The 20,166-nt window shown below is 39.8% G+C and overlaps 1 long non-coding RNA gene across 1 annotated transcript in view; it reads right to left on the reverse strand.

Annotated features, from left to right (window-relative positions):
* The window catches only part of LOC139600504 (uncharacterized), a 50,975-nt gene extending 33,648 nt beyond the window's left edge, over positions 1 to 17,327 (reverse strand). The window contains exons 1-2 of the long non-coding RNA XR_011682581.1: positions 17,268 to 17,327; positions 16,401 to 16,519 (exon numbers count right to left, since the gene is read on the reverse strand). This is a non-coding gene — a long non-coding RNA (uncharacterized lncRNA). The remainder of the gene's footprint in view (positions 1 to 16,400; positions 16,520 to 17,267) is intronic.
* Positions 17,328 to 20,166: the final 2,839 nt, after the last annotated feature.

The following is a 20,166-nucleotide window of genomic DNA, read 5'->3' on the forward strand; positions in this document are numbered from 1 at the left end:
CAAGCTTGCTCAAAATGTTCTCAGTATTCTTTTATTTGGTTTGATTTCTGTCCCACTCTCCTAAAGAAAAGCAAGTAAAGTGGGATGTCATAATACACACTCACAGACACCAAGGCAAGTTGCAGTAAGTCAGCACCCACCCCTCTAAAAAGATCAGAAATTACTGGTAATAACTAACCAAAAAGTTACATAAAATGCTAGTATGCACAAATAAAAACTCTACAGAATGCTTGGCAATACAGTGGCCATTTATCATAAAAAGCTATAAATAGACAGGATATTGAAGGAAAAAAAAACTAAACCTACTGAGAGGGTCTCTTTAAATGCCTAGTTTTCATCTGAAGTTTTATTTATTGGAAACAGTAGGATACAGAAGCTACCTTACAAAGCTGATTAAGCTTCATTATGGGTCACACACCCAGATGAAAAGAGTATTTTTTTTTTTTTACCTCCCAGATCAGTTCTTGTGAATATTAGTTTGCAATAACAACTCTGGAAATGACCTAGGAGCCAAAGAACCCTGCAGCAAGAAAGGGTAATATCCTCTCCAAGCAGACCCAAGGATCCTTTGGTGAGATGCCAGTTCTCAGGTGGAAAGTACCCACATTTTTCTGGATTAGCCTGCATCTCCAACCCCTTCTCTCTTCCTACCCTCTGGCTCAGCAAACCACTTTCTCCCCAGTGCTCCCTCCACAACACTGCCTGTGCCAACACAACTTCAGAGCCTCCTGGGGCAGCGTTTTGGCTCTCCTCTCAAAGGCTCAGTGCTGAGCCGTGGAGAAAGCAGCTCAGGAGTGACTTTTTGGGGAGTGACTGCATTACAATGCCATGCTCAGCACTACCAGGGCTCCTTGAGTTCTGCACTGAAGGGGAAAATTGTTTTCTGGCTGGGAACAGTGAGGAGCTGGTACCTTGCTCCCATCCCTCAAGCTCTGTGATGGCCGACCATTCAAGGCCATTCCTGATGGACCAGATGGCAAGGGACCCATGCAGGTGTTTGGTTTCACCATTTAAAAAAGCCCTGTACAAACCAATGTGACTTTTTCCTCACAGCATGCTCTTGCATGCCTGAACACTGTTGAGGACACTGCAGGACTGGATCCTAAGACAGAGAATGCAATTTATGACCTAGCAGAGGAAATAATCAGTGTATTACATGTATTGTTGGCACTAGCCTGGAAAGAGCATGAAATAGAGGAGACTTGGTGAACAGGACAGTGAGAGCACTGGAAGCACAAAAGTCAAAAGAAAAATGGCAAGCACCAGCAGTAGTAGCAAGCTTGAAGTGAGAGAAAACAACAAACTACATGTGCATTTTTGATGTGCTGTGGCTCAGAGCAAATAATCCAGAACAGTTTTATGGTGTGCATACTAAAATACTACTGCTCAGAATGGACACAAAATAGTTTGGGCAAAAGGAACTTGATTATAGCATTTATCTGGGAATTGCTACCTTGTGGGCAAACAGGGAGAAGTTAAAAGAAGACAAACTTTTATGGGTTTGCACAATTTAAATACACAATTTAAAATGACTGAATGAAAAGTTTAACACTTGGATCTGCCTGGCTCCAAATACAATCAAAACTGATGTGATGTATGCATGCTCCTCTGATCTCACTAAGATGTACCATATCCTTGGGGTCAAATGCACCTTGCTGTGCTGTACTAGAACAGGGCCCAAGACACCAAAAAAGACATGGAAGTTTCCTGAAGAATACATATGAATCCTTTACTGTGACTTAAGAAATTTTTTCCACCATCTGGATTTCTTTTCCAATGCCTCCAGCTAAATTAAAAGCAGAAAGGAGACAATTTTTCAGGAGCTCTTTCAGCACATTATAATTAGAGATCATTTCATCATCTTAAACATCATTCAGTCAAATAAATGCTGATTTGAGCTGCAGCATCAACAACTGCAATGAACTGAAGTTATACAGAAATAGTCATGCACTTTGCTTCAAGCCAAAGTTGTGTGTATTCCCATGACCAGAGCCAGGACTGTGACCACAGGGTCCAGACTGTCACCTCAGCTCTTGCCATGTCTGCTGGCTGGGGGCACCACAGTGCCCACAAATTTTTGTTATTAGCATTCTCACACACGCTTCTGTTCTGAATAAGTCCCATATAAGTCTCTTGAGTGATGATAATTTATTATGGTAACTCCTGCTTAACATTTTTTTAAACTTTTTTTTGATACTCTCTAATAAAGTTGGCACAGTAAGCTGTTAAAGGTATGTTATTTCCAATTTGTTGATACAGAATGCAACCTAGAGATACCAAGATCAGAACTAAAACCACTCCCCAACTTTTAAGTCCCTCCACATTGTATGCTTTTGGAATAAACTTGGACAGACAAACTCTTGTTGCCATTGCATAGTGAATTATTATTGCACTGAGGAACACATTGGTGCAATTGCTAGTTTGGCAGACTTGATGTCAAACTTGATAAATCTCATAAAGGATTTCTATAACAAACTCCTCCTGAATAGTTTGGAAATTCACATAAAGAACTCCTGCCGGATTTGAACTCTTACTGATTTTCCCTATTTTAAATACGTCTACCATACTCTGTGTCTATGTTGGAAACAAAACAAAACCATATGAGAGGAGAACAGCAAAAAAAAAAAGTGAAAGGTGGAATATGATGGTCTCTACAGACCTGTAAGCCTGACTGCTGTTGTATGCAAAACAGATAGAGAATAGCATAAAATACAGTTTGGGTTGGTTAAAATGGGGACATGACTTTTAATCTTTCTCTCTGATTTTCTTGTAAATGTGGTAGATTTATGTCAAGTCCTGTAAGACATCTGATGTAGTGGCATAGAGGAACTTGTTGTTTTAAATGAGAGAAGATGTGGATTAGCAGAATTATAATGCAGATAAGGTGATATAGGGGATATGGGAGTATCCAGTGCTGAAAGGGAATATTGAGAGAAATCAATAACCTAAAGGAAATTGGAGAGAGCCTTGATAACTGGAATAAAATTAGTGAGAATAATATTTAGTGATTCAAAGCAGAAGAATCTCTACTTGGCAGGTGACAAGCATTTCTGCTGTAAGGAGATTTAGTTGGGTCTGCACCTACACTGGGATGCAGGGGATTTTTCTTGGAGCATCCCATCATCTGCTACTTCTTCTGGCCTATGCACCGAGATTTTTCCAAGGAGTAATGTCTATAAACTGGAAGAGGGTAGGAAGATTTTAGGTAGATTTTAGGAAGAAATGATTTACAGTGAGGGTGCTGAGGCACCGGACAAGTTGCCCAGAGGAGCTGTGGATGCCCCATCCCTGGCAACCCTGGCAATGCTGGAGGCCAGGTTAGATGGGGACTTTAGCAACCTGATCCAGTGAAAAGTGTCCCTGCTCATGGTAGGGGGGTTGGAACTAGATGATTTTTGAGATCCTTTCCAACCCCAACCATTCTATGGCTCTATGATTTCCACCCCAAAGAAACAAGTTGAAGGCACTGGAAATGTGAAAGGATGGCTATAAAGGAGGAACATGAACTGAAATTTTATACATATATATAAATATATATATATACCATATATATAAAACCATTCATTGCCTTCACAGTAATTTGGATTTGCAAGTCCAGCTTGAAATAACATATACGAAAGTGTACTGTTCCAGACATCAAAGTTAATGCCTCCTGGATTTTCATCTGTATGGTGTAAGGTTAGTATAGGTTCCAAAGAGCTGCTCCAGCAATCCAACAGGGCACCACACCCCAGGGAAACTCTGCAGGGTTTCAGTCTGGCTCTCTGCCAACTGCTTTTTGGGGTTCACATGCATTTCCATGGACTTTCATGGACCAGCTCTGACATTGAACTTCAATGCTCAGGATTTTCTATGTGAGTAAGTGGCTGTGGCACGAGCAGATCACTAGAGCTGCCAGGCAGGTCACCTGTGCATACAGCTGGGAGGTGTTGGGCAAGTACCACTGGCATGGGCATTTGCCTATGCAAATGTAGACACTCTATGGGCTTCATCTAAACACAGTCAGCTCTAACAGTCTGTCAAGCCCTAGAAAAGCTGTACAGGTGCCTGGAACAGGGCTATTCCTTTCCAACCACTGATGGAGCACCTATGTCTTCACTCAATATAACTAAATGCAACAAGAAAAAAAGCCCATATAAACTAATAAAAAATGTGAGTCTGCATAAAATTTCTTAATCTGTTTCTTCCCAAGCTCATCTCTGATAGGTATCTACACATCAACCACAAGCCAGAATGGGCTACATTGTGAAAGACATGCATGCTTTACATACATTGCATTGCTACATACAGAAAGCAAGTTTTGTGCTCTGACTGCTAGAGTCCAGAAAGCAACATTTTCTTTTTCCTAAAAGATCATAAAACTCTATGAAAGGTATCCTCTTTCATAATGTGGGGAACAAAACACCTCAGCAAGTTTCTGAATTAGGAAGCCAAAAGGAAGATGGGGAAAAAAGTGTATGAACATTGCCCCAAGTTCAAAATATTTATTTTTCCTCAGTCAGTTTCATTTTTTTTTGTTTTGTTGTTGGTTTAGGTAGAAGGGGAAATCAATTTAAATTCACAATTACATTTTTTCCTGAAAATATTCTAATGAGTCATTTTAACCAGATGAAATTTCCCAAAACATTATTTGAGTAAGAAGTGTTAATTTAGGCAAACAAGAGCTGGTCTGTCCCCCAGAGAAGAGGCTGTCCCAGTTTGTAATCCCAAGGAAAGCACAGTTTCTTGAAGAAATTCCAGTCCAAATTACAAATTATGCAAGTCCTGTGTTTTTGCAATGTCCATCTCAGTAGACTGCATCTAGGTGGAGCTTAACTACTGACCTAAAGAGCTTGTCTATATAGGAAACTATACCTAAAACTACACATGTAAACATCACTTTAGCCTATTAATACAATCTGAGATATTTCATTGGATAAATTGAATAAATTGCTGTCATTATCATTTTGCCTGAAACCTTCTTCTAAAAACAAAATGAAATTACAGAATAAAACACATCCAATTACATTTTTTTTCACTCCTAATCTGTCTCTCCATGACTAAGCTAACACATGCCTACAAAGGTTAGCCTTAGGCTCTGTTGTACAGTCACCTCTTCTGTGTTTCAACTTGCTGAGAACTTTTTTTAACTGGAAAAAAATATTGAGCTAGAAGAAGTAGTTACTAGGGTTACTGTTTCTTGACTACTGTTGATATGAAAAGAAGATTTAGATATTTGTTAGGGTAAAACTATTCAGAGAAACAGACAGAAGAAGCTGTGGATCTGATCTAATCTAATCCTTTGGCTATATAAGAGCATGTTAGACTTTATTACTGATGTACTGAAGTTACTCTCAGTGGCACAAGGGTAGCAGCAAATAATTCCAACCAAAGTGCAAAGGAAAGTTGAGCCAGGCATGTCAGAAACAATTGCTAGTAGGACTGCAATTAGAATAAAACACTTCCCTCAGAAAATAGATGTGTCAAAAAATCTAGCTGATGGTCAGCACCTGAAATGATTTTTCAAAAGTCAGAACTACAAAAGTACTTCTGGGTATCCGTGGCTTTCTCATTATTTTTCCATTTCAGCCTTTTTTTTTCTGCACTCCTTTCTCTTATATCCTTTAATTCCTTTCAGTTTTCTGCTCCTTCCTTGACTTTGGCCTAATATGTACTGTTCCCTGACCTGAATTCCTAGATAGACCTTATCTTTTTATTTGCTCTTTCCTTTCCATGCTCTTTACCATTATTTTTTTTCTTTAAGAAAATTAACAATTCTGGTCATTTACGAACCCTGGAGAATAAAATTATGTTGAAATTGTGGTTGGGCAGTACCTGAAGCTTCATTAGCAGGATACTGCTCTGAAGACCAAGAACTCTATATCCTTCTCATATTAATTAATTATATTTTTGTGGCTATTTAGCATCATTTTCTGATAAAAAGCAGAAAGGGCTAGATTGCATGGTCAAAATTATTAAATTACATGAACCAGGTGCTTCACCTCATGACAGGTGGCTATAAAGTGATGTCCTCAGCAAAAATTCCAGGTCAAGGGTTCACTAAAATTATACACTGACCATTGCTTTTGAATGCTTTCCAATTATCTGTGATAGGCTGGGGCTGCCTCTCCTCATAAATTTACTGGCCTGGAGGACTGAAGTTAGAAATGCAAATGCTTTCCCGTAGAGACACCAAGTCAGTCTTCAGCATCACTGAGTACAACAAAACAGCAGCTTGCCAAAGTGTCTTTAGGTTAAACTGTAGTGGAGGGATTTATATCATGTTAAGGAACACACAGCAGAAGAAGACCAAAGCCAGTCTGGATTGGAATATTTTATCTTTACCAGAATCAAGTGATGGAATTTTAATCCTCTTCAGGAGCCAAAAACACAGCCCTGAACAACTTCTGCCACTCATAGTTGGCAACTTTAATATGTTTTTATCTTCAGTTCCTAGAGAGCAGCATCTCACATCCATTCCCATCAATACATACACTGAAACTTTTGAATTATGGGTCCTTAAATAAAAAGTGAACCCTTAAAAATTGTGAGCCAGACTAATACACTTGATTGAATCAGGAGTTATTAATCTGCAATTCTTGAGACTTTTATTTCTTCCTACTAACTATTTGCAGCCTTTTATGACCAATGCTGGGTATTTTTTTATCCATTTGAAGAAGCTCCTTTAGCAATGCTACCACAAGCTTCTCCCAGTTTTCACATCTTCCCGAATTTCTAGCTAATCCTGTGCTGGCTGCAGCTTCTTGTGCTGTTTTACTAGACCCAAATATTTGGAGTTTTGGGCATCATGCTTATGGTGCCTTTTGTTAGTACAGAACAGAGAATCACACAGCAATGGAAATCAGACAAAAGCAAAGGTGCTTTTCTAGAGTGCTTCATGCTGACTTTACCATAGATGCTGATACCCATGAGCTTTCATCCCTTTAACAGCAGGAGTAGGAAACCACTCTGCACCTGTATTTTGTACAAACTATTGCAAATATCACACTGTAGAAAAGACTATAAATAGCCTGAGCCAATGCTGGTTTTGTAGTCACCTTGTGCATGCCATATCCACTGTGGGTGTGATGTGTGGTTGGTTAACTCTACTGTGCCCTGCAAAAGCTGAGAGTTAAGAAACCCTGCCCTTGAGAACAGCTTTTAAGCTAAAAGGACAGCATAAATGTACAAGCCAGATATGTTAGAAAGAAAAAATTGTTACAGCTTGCTCCTTAGCAGCCCAGAAGAACATAAATGTTCCAAAGGACACGATGCAAGTCCAGCTCACAGTTGTGCATCCCTCCCCCCTGCAGCACGGATGCTGGCTGCTGTGGGCAAGCAAGGGGGCCTCTGCTACTCATGGAAGCTGTTGCATTTGACAGTAGGACACAACCTGTTTACATATATCCTGCAGGAAAAGAAGGGTTTGCAGGCCAGAGAAACCACCAAACAACTAACAACATGCAACATGCAACAACTAACAGCTGATCAACAAGAAACAACTAATCATGCTTTGCCTGGAAGAATACCCATCTCCAGTCCATGCATCCATGTGTAGAAAGCCAACAAATGCCAACACATCAAGAAAAGAGTGAAGTGGTGTTTTTACAGAGGATTAGGAATGATGACCAAGCAGTCCATAGGACTTCCTTTGGAAATATTTGCACATGCTCAGAACCACTCCACAGAGGAAAGCACACATTCATCTTTTATCATGCACGGCTTCAGTGGAAATTCTCCTGGTTTTGTCAATCACAGCTCCATAATGAATAAGGGAGAGGATGGATGTGCCAAATATTCTGGCCACATTCATAGCTGCCTTGGTAGCTCTGGCCAGTACAGAATGACATTAAGATGTCCTGTATTTAAGTATATATGGACTGAACAAGCATGCAATGTGGTGGTAACAAGGGCTGACAAAATATCTTTACTCCAGTCCAATCTATCAGCCCTCCCTCTGTATCTGGCTCTCTGTGTGGCTACTTCTTACTTCTTAGTTTCTTAGTAAAACTGTTTCAGAGAGCAAGATCTTCCTTTATTTTTGGAAAATAGTTTTACAATAATATTTCAGTAATTAAGGACAGCATTCAGTTAATAACTGGAGAAGGCATTTTAATTTATTCAATCTTTTTCAATGAATAGATGTCTTTCAGATGAAAAGATGGCTTTTAAAAGTCACTGCACATTGAAGTGACTGCACATTTGAAGTTCTGCTGGGCAACTGATTCCATAACCCTCAGTCATAATTAACCTGCAATCAGGGTAAGACAATTCAACTAACCTACCAAGGTGGATCTTAGAAATGATCAGAAACATAGAGCAAAAAAATAACGGTGGCTAGTAATGGCCAATTAGCACTAAAAAATTAAAAAAAAAATAGGAAACAACTACAGCTTTGTTCTTTGACATTTAGCTATTTAGTTTTTACTAAGCAGAGTATATTGGAAAGGACACTTGGGCTCACCATGAGCTTAGAAGTAGGAGTCAGACCTCGGAATTTTGCCAGTGGGATTCAAAAACCAAAAGCAGCAACAGACAGAAACCAAGAATTTCAACTCCTTTGCCCTCAATGTTCCTTCCTTGTTTAATTTTTCTATCCAGAAAAGCAAATAAACAAATAATAATTTAAAAGCCCAAACAAACAAACAAACCCAAACCCAGCCACAATGTTCTGCAGGTGACCTTTGTGTGCTATTTGCAATGTAGGAGGAGGCTGGAGGGAGGGGGAAGAAAAGCAGTAACTTTCATGTGCCTTTTTGTGGTAATCATCTATGTTAACCCCACTGTTAGTGCTGCAATGCCTATTTCACCTTCACACCGTGCAAGATGTCTGGAGTCCTTTGAAACAGAGATTAGTCACTTTCACCTCAAGGGCACTATGATGTTAATTGTATCTAGCTGCATTTAAACATCGAAACTTCTTTTTCATCCAAAGGACGAACAGCAAAATGACTTTTTGCATCCTGACTCACAAGGGAGAGCCACTTTCTGAATCAGTACTACCACCTTTGGGCAATACCTGACTCTTCTTGGCAAGTGCTGCTTCTCTATAATTAATTGAGTGCCCCAACACCAAACGTTACTGAGAAGGAAGGATCAGATCACTGAGGAACAATGAATTTTAAAAAGCAAGAAAGGGCAAAAATAAAAATTAAAAAATCATAGTTTATAATAAACACACATTAAAATAACTTTTCTGTTCACATGAGAATAGTGGCTCTGAACAATTTCAAATTCTGAAAGCAGAGAATGGGAACAAGAAATGTTCCAAGATTACATAAGAATCTGGCCAGTTTACCTGTGCTCTGCTTCTTCTAGAGATGAACATGTGGAACTTTCCATCAAAGAGGGGGCAGAAATTTCCTTTATTGTTTCTCTTTTGGTTCTCTCCCTCATATCCTGATGTTTTAAGAAAACATCACCCTTTCAAGTTTTATGAAATACCTGGTATTATTCCTCCAGTTGGGAATGGATAGGATTTTCATAGAATTTCAGCTGTCAAAATACTTGATTACTACAACACACAACTGTTGAAAGAAGCCAGATGGAAAGTGTAGAAGTTTCCAGCTTAAATACTGAGCAAATAAACTTCACCAAAACTGGCTCAAATTGATTTCCATTTTTGTTAGAACAACCCATGTTTCTTCCATTTTACATATCAATTTCAACTTCCCAATTGGAAAACTACAAAAGAAAAAATATTTTATGGAAATATTTATTTATCAGTAATTCCCAATTTCACTTATAAAATAAGGGATAAAAACTTAGCATATGATTACAACATTAATTGTCACAAAGTGATGAACCTTGTGATAAAGGTAAATAGAATCCTAAATTCTGTTTAAACACCATACTACCAATGAAATCTATAGGTATGAAGCCCTTTCTTGGCTAAATAGTGTAGGGCAGTGATTTTTAATTTAAAACTAGATTTTTAAAATTTTTTTTTAAGTTGGAATAATTACCTGTCTTGCAAGGTTCTAGTTTTGATAATTGGCTTGTGATCATCACTGGCACAAGTTTCTCAGGGGATTGAAATTTCAGCAGTATTGCACTTAGAATTTATACAAATATTTGATAGGCTAGCAAGACGTGGTGAGAAGAAGCCAAATGATGCAAGACAGCCTAGAAAGGCAACATGATTTGTAAATGGAGGAGCAGCAAGAAAGAGAATGAAAAACTCCCTTTAACTAATGAGAGGCAGCACTATACCCACTAGTTTTAGCCCTGCTTTCTTCCAGCCTTTCACTCTGCTCCTATAAACAAGCAAACACCACCCCTATCATCTTCTGTTACAGACTTTGTCATAGTCCTAAATATTTTAATAAATATAAATATAAATATAAATATAAATATAAATATAAATATAAATATAAATATATATATATATATTTGGTTTTCCATTTTGCTAGCAGAATCCATATGCTCTGTTTCCATATCTGTTTCTTTGCACCTTTTTCTGTGTGATCTACTTTTCTCCAATATGCAGGTTTCTTGCACAAGCATGTATTTCTTCCTTTAGAAGTTGTCCTATTTGCAGACGCACTTTTTCATCCTTTTTCTGCAACTATCCCTCATAGTCAAGTTCTGGAATGTTTCTTTCCCTCTGGGTTTGGTATTCATCTATCTCTTCTCAGAGGCAGAAAATACTTCATCATCCCCAAATGCAGGACACTAGGCACACATAGATATGAGAACTATGCTGTTTCTTACAGGAAAGTATTGCCAGGCTGCTAACTAAGCCTCATGGTTCTCTGGAACAGAGACTAATGTAGCCAATATACTAAAATCATAGTGATGCTGCAGTAGTTCCCCTCTGATTGGAATGATCCTGAAAGACACACTCCCCAAGCCTAAGCAACAGAAGATGGTCCCAAAGATGAGAGACAGGGGAATTTCCATCATTCTGAAGGAACCTTCTTGATACTGCAAATGTTTCATGCTTTAATATAACACTTTTTTAAATAAAGAACCTTCTCTTCAAACTTTATCTTCCATGAACCCTGAGCAAGAAATATTTTATAAGAATCAGCTAAGCTTTGCAAGTCCCACTGTAAAAAAAGCACTGCAAGTTCACTCAGATTTGCAGGGCCAGCCAGCTCATGGCCCACAAGCAAAACCAACCTTTGCTTTTCCCTGTCTGTCAATTTCCCAAGCTCATTCATCAAGGTTGTTTTCATTTTCTTAACAAGACAGAACTGTTAGAGCAGTGAAAAAGATGTATATATGTATTTTACTTTATTTTAATAACAAACCAAGAAAGAAAGGGAATGAGAAAATGAGAAATCCTTTTTACAAAGGATTTCTGAAGACACCTGAATGTGAAACCAAAAAATTCTGTAGAAACCAGCCATCTCTATTTTAAGGTGATAAAATATTCAGAACTGCAGATTATATGCTTCTCATTTCCCTGTGGCTGTTCTTAAACTCTGAAACAAGATTAGATAACATTTCTTTAAAAAAAAAGAAAAAACAAAAAAAAAAGCAAAACCAAACCACCCCACTTCATATTCACAGTTTAATCACACATCAACATTAAAACACTCATGCATTCTAGCCTTTACCTATCACATAGGTTAATAACTAATCTCCAGAGGATTGGAAAAATGGCTCCTTTTATTTTTAACATGTTTTAGTACCAGTTTAATCTGGGGAGGAATTGTGGGGGAATTAATTTTTCAAAGACTCATCCAGAGCAGGGCAGGGGCAGGGAAGGAATGCAGGCTGAAGAAGAAGCTGATTTTGCTTCACTGTCTAGTTCATGGCTTCCACACACTGCTGGAGGATTATGTGAGTATGGAGGATAAACCACACTCTCCTAGAGTTAAATTCACTGCTAGAATGCTAGAAATCTCAGCCATAAGTTCTATGTAAAAAGTAATGCTAAACACAACTGGGCTGCAATACGCCTGTCTACTCAATCACAGCAAAAATCAGAGGACACTCCACCCACATGTTGCAGGAGATATTAACTCTATATAACATGCTGAACTGCAAGTTTAAATGCAGATATCTGGGGAGAAGTCTGGACAGCTCTTCCAAATTGGCTAACTAGTTTGTTTCAAGAGCAGAGAGTTAGGTTGGTTTTCCCCTGGGAAAAAATGTTTTGTGACCCTCCTACACAGAAGCTCTGTGGTAGCCTGACCCACTGCTGGTGACAGAAACTCAGCCCCTATGGAGCAGAATTTCAGGAGAGCTCACCAGATGCTTCTGGCAACTATCTGCCAACTGTGCTGCATATGGACAACCTCATTAAATTCAATTAAGTAACCTTGCAGTTGCAGCAGGGCAGACACCCAGGCTGGGATTTGAACAATTGGGATTTGTTCTGCATCTACCTCCAGTCAAGGCCAGGATTTGGAGTCAGTCATAAGCATCATATACACACACCACAGGATGCAAGAGTCCAAGTTATAAGTTGTATTCCTTTTTTTAAATTCATCTCATGGCTGATGGGTGCTAGTTTTCCCAATGAAGTTACACCTTGCAGGTGTCCTGACTTTGGTGGAAAGCAAAATTGGATGGAAAACCAAATGTAGCAACAAACCATGGGACCGTTATTCACTGTCTGATGGCAAGGAATAGGCATAGCTGCCTTGGAAAGTGCACACCTAGCCACATAATCATTCCACAATGCTTCTTAATGTAAAGGGTAAAGTCTTTCACCTCCTTTCAGCCTTTTCCCATGGCCAACACTACTGCTCCATAATAACCCATCTCTGAGTAACAAAGTAAACAGCATTACAAAATAATTTCTGAAGCCAAATATCTGATAAAGATGATTAATGCCTCACGAAATGCCCAAGTCATATTTGCAATTATTGCAATATTTGAGATGGATAAGAGGAGAGAATTATAGGATTTGCTGTAAGGCTGAATTATCTACAGGAAGTTCATGTGAAAGTCACGCTACCATCTAACTCACTGGTACCTGCCAGGCACACTCCTTAAGAGCTGGCTTATTTGCTTTCTGGATTTTAGAACTAGAACAGTTAGAGTTTTGAGATAGACTTTTTTTTTAAAGCTACCTTCATAAATACCCTCATTCTTGAGAGAGACTGCATTGATCTAGAAACTGCTGCACGAACACAGGAATCTTTCCCAGTGAACAGATTTTGGGGTATTCTTGAATGGCTGCCCAAACCAAAGTTTCGCAATGTTTGTTCAAGACAAAGTTTGCCAGCAAATACAAATGTTCTTTCAAAGAAAAGTGATGTACTTCTTCTTCTGAGCGACTCACATGGGTATGTTCTGTAGTTTCCCAGCACGACAAAAATCTAAATGTTTGGCACATGCTTTTGGGGGAAAGAAGACTGAAAGGTACTATCTTAGAGGGCTTCAACCACATCACATTATATAGTCCATAAATTGTGAAGACAATTATGAATAACTTCCTTTTTTTCCTATGATGGGATCAAGAAACTCTTCTGTTTATAATCATAGATTACCTTGGTAACCAGCTAATACACAATATGATAACATTTGATGAAAGAACAATAGGAAAGAGACTATATTACTGTTGGCAGCCACCTACTCCAGAGTTCTCATATTTATTCAAGCAAAATTATTATTATTATTATTACATCATTTTGTTAATAATGACTGAACACTTTGTAAGGATTGTTAAAATCTAAATTCACAACTGGAGTTGTTCTGACTGGACATAACTGTTTTGTTTTTGCTTTCATGATGCCTTAAGGTTCTCTCTTATAGTCAGTCACTTCTCTGGTGCTAATGAAAAGCCTTGCTGCAAATACTCAAATTTAATTATTATTCTATGACCACTCCTATACCCCCCAGTCCCAAATTGCACCAACATGAACACCAGTGGCAAACAAGCACAAACAGGGCATTAAAAAGGTCAAAGAAAATTTGTTTTCAACTTTAAAAAGGTATTTCTGTAAAACTCTTCTCAGCACCTGCTGAGTCCTTATAGCCCATATAATTTTCTGTACTCCTGCAAACTGCTCATTTCACATGTAGAGGCAAGGAGGAAATATCTGGAAGAGGAAAGCTGGCAATGAGGAGGATCCTTCTCCAGCCATTTGTGTCTATCATGTGAAACTCCAGGCTGCCTTGAATAGTCAAAGTGTATGGGAGAAGGAATGTGGACAGACTTTCCCCCCCATTTCCAGAGCAAACAAGTAGAAACAGGGAAATGCCTTGCAGGCCCAGCCAAGCACAAATGGGTGCACAGGGGATAGGGCTGAGCCACCACACTCTGTTTTGCACATTCAGTTTTTATGGCAAGCCACACAGCCATCTTTTTCTTAAGGTGTGCTGCAATATCCAGTCACTTGCAGCTACCACCAAAGAGCTGGGTGGTTCAGCACATTCAGACTTACATACAGACTTTTTTGCCCATCAGAAGACTCAATGATTAATAGAAACACCATTACTTGAGCCCTTCCTGTGACTGCAAAATCCTGGTGCAGGAGATGGAGCACACATTGCTCCATAGGCTAAACACTGAGGGCAAAGCACATTTGCCTGTGCTTCTGTGCCCAGTCACCACAAGGGCTGTGGCAGGAGATGCCGATAGAATTGGCATGGCCTTCTTCTGCTCCTCTGGTGTTCCTCCCCTTGATTCTCCTTGAATAAGTCCCACTTCCTCCCTTGTTAGGAAAGAGGGAAGCTGGTCTGAAATCAGCTTAGTCACCATCACTGATGCAGTTGCACAGCGCTAGCTGAAACAAAGAAACCTTTTCTACCCACACCCAATCTGATATTGTGCTACCGTGGCCTATAACAATACATTTTTGGAAATACTTGTCAAGAGTGACGATTTTGCTAACAAACACTATGACAGAGGAACATTAGAAAACAAGCAAGCACAAAAACCTGCAGTAAATGAGACTTTGGAAACTACACTATTTCTTTTATTTACAAGGAACAAAGAACCTCATGTGTGTCAGGAATAAATGGAAATCGGCCTCCAGCTTTCACAAATGAATAATCATGTGTAGAAAACGTAACATTTTTGTTAAAATAAAGATGTAATTTGCAATTAACTAAGGAACAAGAACTAGTTCTTCTAGAGCAAATCTAGTGAGGTTTTTAAAACTGGCATATTCTGATCTCATCTGTTTCCCTATGGGCAAAGAAGCCGACCTTGAGCTTTCCTGCTGCAGATCAAAGTGATGGCTACAAATGTTACTAAAACAAAGTCTCCCCTACTGTCAGGCAAAACAGGACAAAAAGCAAACAAGAAAAAAACTTCTGCACAAGGATATAAGACAAAATGGGAGAGTACTTCTGCCATGCTAAGAAAGCTGAACATCTAGTAAATCTTGGATTTCAACAAATACAACATTATTATGATAGGAGACCGGTTACCATATATGCATCAACTCTCTGGGGAATCTGATTTTTATTTTCCTTCCTGTTCAAGGGACAGTTGTTCATATATTTATTTGCATTGCCAAAACGTGGAGATGCAGGCTGTGATCAGAGGTCCATTGTGTAAGGTGCTGTACACACAGTTTAGCAAAACAGCCTCCGCTTCAGAGACCCTCCAGTCTAAACAGGGAAATTCTAGAAGTCCCGAGGGAAAACAAAAGCTTGTAAGGTTTCCAAGAGAGAACCAGAAAGTCTTTGGAAAAGCATCTTTGGGTGGCATTTTAGACTAAACGGAAATTTTGGTGTTCTCATTTCAGTGATATATTTCCTTGGGTTTGTGTCATTAGAAATCTTACCTGTATTTTCTCAGCAATTTGATCAAAACTGTTGCAGATAATAAAACTGAGGCTTGAAGTTTGTGCCCATTGCAAAACCTAACTAGAGTACCTTTCTATCAGAGAATTCATTGCTTTATGAATTCTCACAATTCCTTCTCAAACATCAGGTACCAGAAATTCCTCATTTACTCCTCATCTGCAAATATCACAAACTAACTCCTTGTTACTCCACTACTTGTTCCATCTTTCTTGAAGATCAAGGGAACTTGGAAAAATACAGAAAGCTTGTCTGCATGAGTGACTGTCACATGAGGGAGAGAGCAATAAAAATTCTGAAGGCAAGTCCACCAGGGCATTTTCAAAATTACGGCCTGAAATATCTTGAGAAGGACACTTTGAAAATAATCTTTTCAAAGAAAATGGTTCCCAGATTTTTTTATGTACAAGAAAAATATGCAAACCAACAGAAACAGGTGTGTTCCTCTACAAATTATCTTGCATCCATTTAGAGACAAAATTATTAAACATAAGACACAATGAAATGTCACCCTCTAAACATAAATGCACTAGGAAGAGAAGTGTGGGCATTTTAAGCAGGAAAGAAATAAATGGTGGGAGGAGACAAGGAGTTTAGGAATATATGCTTTACACTGTTTGAGGGCATATTCCTCCTTCTCTGTTCTAGAAAACAAAAGGATGAAGCAGGGATCACAAAAAACTCACGGGTAGTGCCAAGATGCTTACCTTTGTGTTCATACAGAATCACAGCATCATGAAGCCCCTTGTCTTTGAATCTCCTCTCTTTTTCCAGCAACAGCACACTCCCTTTGGTCTCTGAATGGACTTCAGGATTCTCTACAAGTCTGCAAAGAAAGAGATGGATAGACTGGAGAGATCCTTGCTCCTTGGCTGTGTGGTTGGTAGAGCTTTATAACTTAAAATTTATTTGTCCTAAAGGGACTCTAGATATGCATTAGACTTCTGTCCTACATCTTGCCAAGAAGTGGAGAACTTAAAAGGAGTGCTACTTCTGCTGGGATGGGCTGGAGGACAAGGTGAGAGAGAGGAGAGAATGAAAAAGCAGCACATTTCTCACTGGTTATTCAGACCAAGCTGCACTCTCTTAGCCTTCCTTTGTGAACATCAGTAAAACAGATTTATATTCCTATAGAAATACTGCTGCTAGATCAGTGGACAAACCTCTGACACGGAAATGCACTGAATTATTGGAATTTAAGGGAGAAAAAATTGTTACAAAATTCACAAGCAGTAATTAACTGGTAGAAGATATAAAATGGATAAGAATATCCATTTTACCACTTATATAGCTGTGTTCTGATCTTATGTTTCAACAGTTGAACACAGTACAAATACTTCACTAAGGTCAGATTTCAAGTGTTGTTTTTCTTTTAAGCAAATAATGGCATAATCTACTTTGGCACTGCTAGCTGTTAACAGCACCATAAAAAAAATTCTTTTTTGTACACCATCTTCTGAGTTACAAAAATGTTAATCCCTGATAGAACTGGAGGACCTAATTTTGTTAAAAGCAGAACATGCCTGATTTCGTAAAGGGATTTCTGTTCTGAAGCTTTCAAATCTGTTGCTCACCTTCCCGTCAATCACTGAAGTGAATCAACCTTTTTAGTGGAAGCAACATCATCTAATCTGGAGAGAGAAAAAAGGGTATCAAAAAAGCTAGTTCAGCAGTATGGCAGCCCCTTGTGCTGAGTTCCAGACATGAGATTCTGAATTCTTCAGTTTACAAATGACCTTAAAAAGTACATAGATGTGAAGAGCAAAGGGAGATGACAGCCCAAAGTATCTGAAAGATGCTTCAAGTCAGGGACTCTGTAGTAGGCATGCTGACCTGGCCAACTTCACCACTGAGTGCCTCTGGTAGCCTTCCATATCAAAGTCAGGCGGAGACTGCAGAGTTGCTGGACAAAATCTGCTAAAGCATTGTCATGAGGGTGCTTTTATAAATTTTGCTGATAATGAATTCTGCTGTCTTGGTCCTTCTGCGAGCCTCTCAGGAGCCCTGGGCCAGTCCCAAGTCGGCAGACACCGGGGGGCAGCCCCGACATGGCCGACAGCGGGGAGACACTGTCTGTGTGTGCCCCGAGGGTGCTGAGGGCACCTGGGCTGGGGGGAGACACTGTCTGTGTGTGCCCCGAGGGTGCTGAGGGCACCTGGGCTGGCAGGGAGACACTCTCTGTGTGTGCCCCGAGGGTACTGAGGGCACCTGGGCTGACAGCAGGGAGACACTGTCTGTGTGTGCCCCGAGGGTACTGAGGGCACCTGGGCTGACAGCAGGGAGACACTCTCTGTGTGTGCCCCGAGGGTGCTGAGGGCACCTGGGCTGGCAGGGAGACACTCTCTGTGTGTGCCCCGAGGGTGCTGAGGGCACCTGGGCTGATAGTGGGGAGACACTCTCTGTGCCCCGAGGGTGCTGAGGGCACCTGGGCTGGCAGGGAGACACTCTCTGTGTGTGCCCCGAGGGTGCTGAGGGCACCTGGGCTGACAGCAGGGAGACACTCTCTGTGTGTGCCCCGAGGGTACTGAGGGCACCTGGGCTGGCGCCTTTGCAGCACAAGAGACACCAGAGACATCGGTAGAAGAGAAAGGGCCGACTCTTAGCAGGGGTTAATCCAAGGTTTTATTAGGATCCCAAAGGAGCTCCTGCACCTCAGGGGCCTCCTGCCGAGAGCGCAGGGAGATGTGCCAAGGTTACATTTAAAGGGAGGTGGAAACCAAAAGTGGATAACATTTCATCAACCAATGAGTGACCCTAAGGGATGGATGCTGGGGGATAGACATTTAGGACAGCGTATGGGGCAAGGCTTGGGGGGCTGACCCCTGGCCTCTGGCTGATCACTCGATGACCTGGACTGAAACTTCTGGATGATGGGGATGGAATGCTGAGTGATTGACAGAGAGCCAGGGTGGGGGTTTGGGGATGATCTCATCCCGTGAGAGGGATAACACAGGTAAAGGGAGGGGGGTACAGTCTGGGATAAACTATTTGGGAAAAATATGGGGATACAAAACAAAACTACTTCAAAGTATTACAAAATATAAAAACACACTACAACAGTAGACAGCAAGTGTTTTACCAAACATGGATGCAATACTCCTTCAAAACTGCAGCTGCGCCCTTGTGTGATTTAAGTCATTCTTAAGATAAAGGCTTCTACAAGTGTTTTTTATTTTGGGGTTTTCAGTTTTTTTTTTTTGTTTGTTTTTTTGGGTGGTTTTTTTTGAGTGTTTCTGGTGGGTTGTTTTTTTTTTTAGTTTTTCTTTTGGTGGGTTGGTTTGGGGTTTTTTTTACTTATACTCTGGTTAGCAGAGAAGTCTAAAATATGATGAATTCTTAAGCCACTGCCATTCAAGTGGAGCTAGAGATTTGATATGGAGCAATAAATTACTGAAATTTTAAAAATCACTGGAAAAACCACTGACACTTTAACCAATCATTGAAGAAATGAAAACCTGGAATGTCATCATTTTAGTCTTTATTACTTCATCACTCTTCATCTGACTACGTTATCTGACCCTGGAGCATTAACTGGATCTACTATAAAATCAATACAATAGACAAAAAGTTCCTATGCTTTGGATCAGCTATTCTAATCTAGGAAATTCTTTTTTTTTGTAGTGAAGTTTTAAGCTTTGAGAAACATGCAGCCTTTGTTCTAACTTATACAGAAATAAACTTAAACTCTAAATTAACTAAATTAAACCTGTTATTGCCAAGGACCACAATGAAGAGAGATATTTATTCAACGTGCTTTCCAGTGTCAAGGACTAAGGTCATGGTTTATGGTTGTTTCTTATGTAATGAACATGAAAGATGCAAAGGATTCCATTTTAGGACGGAATTAAAATGAGCTATTTAATATACTAAAAGCTAGTGCATACTGTGTTGCAAGTCCACAGTGTCCTGCAGTGTCAATTTCTGCCTAAGCCATTAAAGATATTAAATGTATTAAGTTTCAAAAATAACCTGTGAGCTACTGAGAAACAATTTCTGCTGCCCCTCAAGACAACCTGTGTATTACCAAGTACCTGAAGATCAGGGTAGCTTGAAACCCTCCCTTGGTTGCACACTGAGTGGGAACATGCACCTCAAGCCTTCCAGCCTAAATATGAGGTTCTTATGCACTTAAACCACCAAGTGAAGTTCTTCACTTTCCTCAGCTTCACACAAGGACCACATAAAGCCACAATTTTACATTCTCTGAGTACCCACAAATCAGGCTGACTGTAAAACTGGCCTAAGCTTATGCAAAAGATGCAAGATACTACTGCTCAAAACTTGTAATCTGCATGGAAATAAATTATCTGCCCTGCTACAGACAGTGGCAAAAATCTCCCACCTGCACATTTCCTGCATGTTTTTTTTTTTCCTTGTTCTCATATGTCTTAGCCTATTATGTGGTAATTGATTACCACCACCAGGGAGATAAAACAGCTCTTCCCTGGCAAGTACAGGAGAATTGCATTGATA

This window comes from Agelaius tricolor, unplaced genomic scaffold (assembly GCF_023055355.1).
Source record: "Agelaius tricolor isolate 1412-34295 unplaced genomic scaffold, bAgeTri1.0.p SCAF_2, whole genome shotgun sequence".
Taxonomy (NCBI): domain Eukaryota; kingdom Metazoa; phylum Chordata; class Aves; order Passeriformes; family Icteridae; genus Agelaius; species Agelaius tricolor.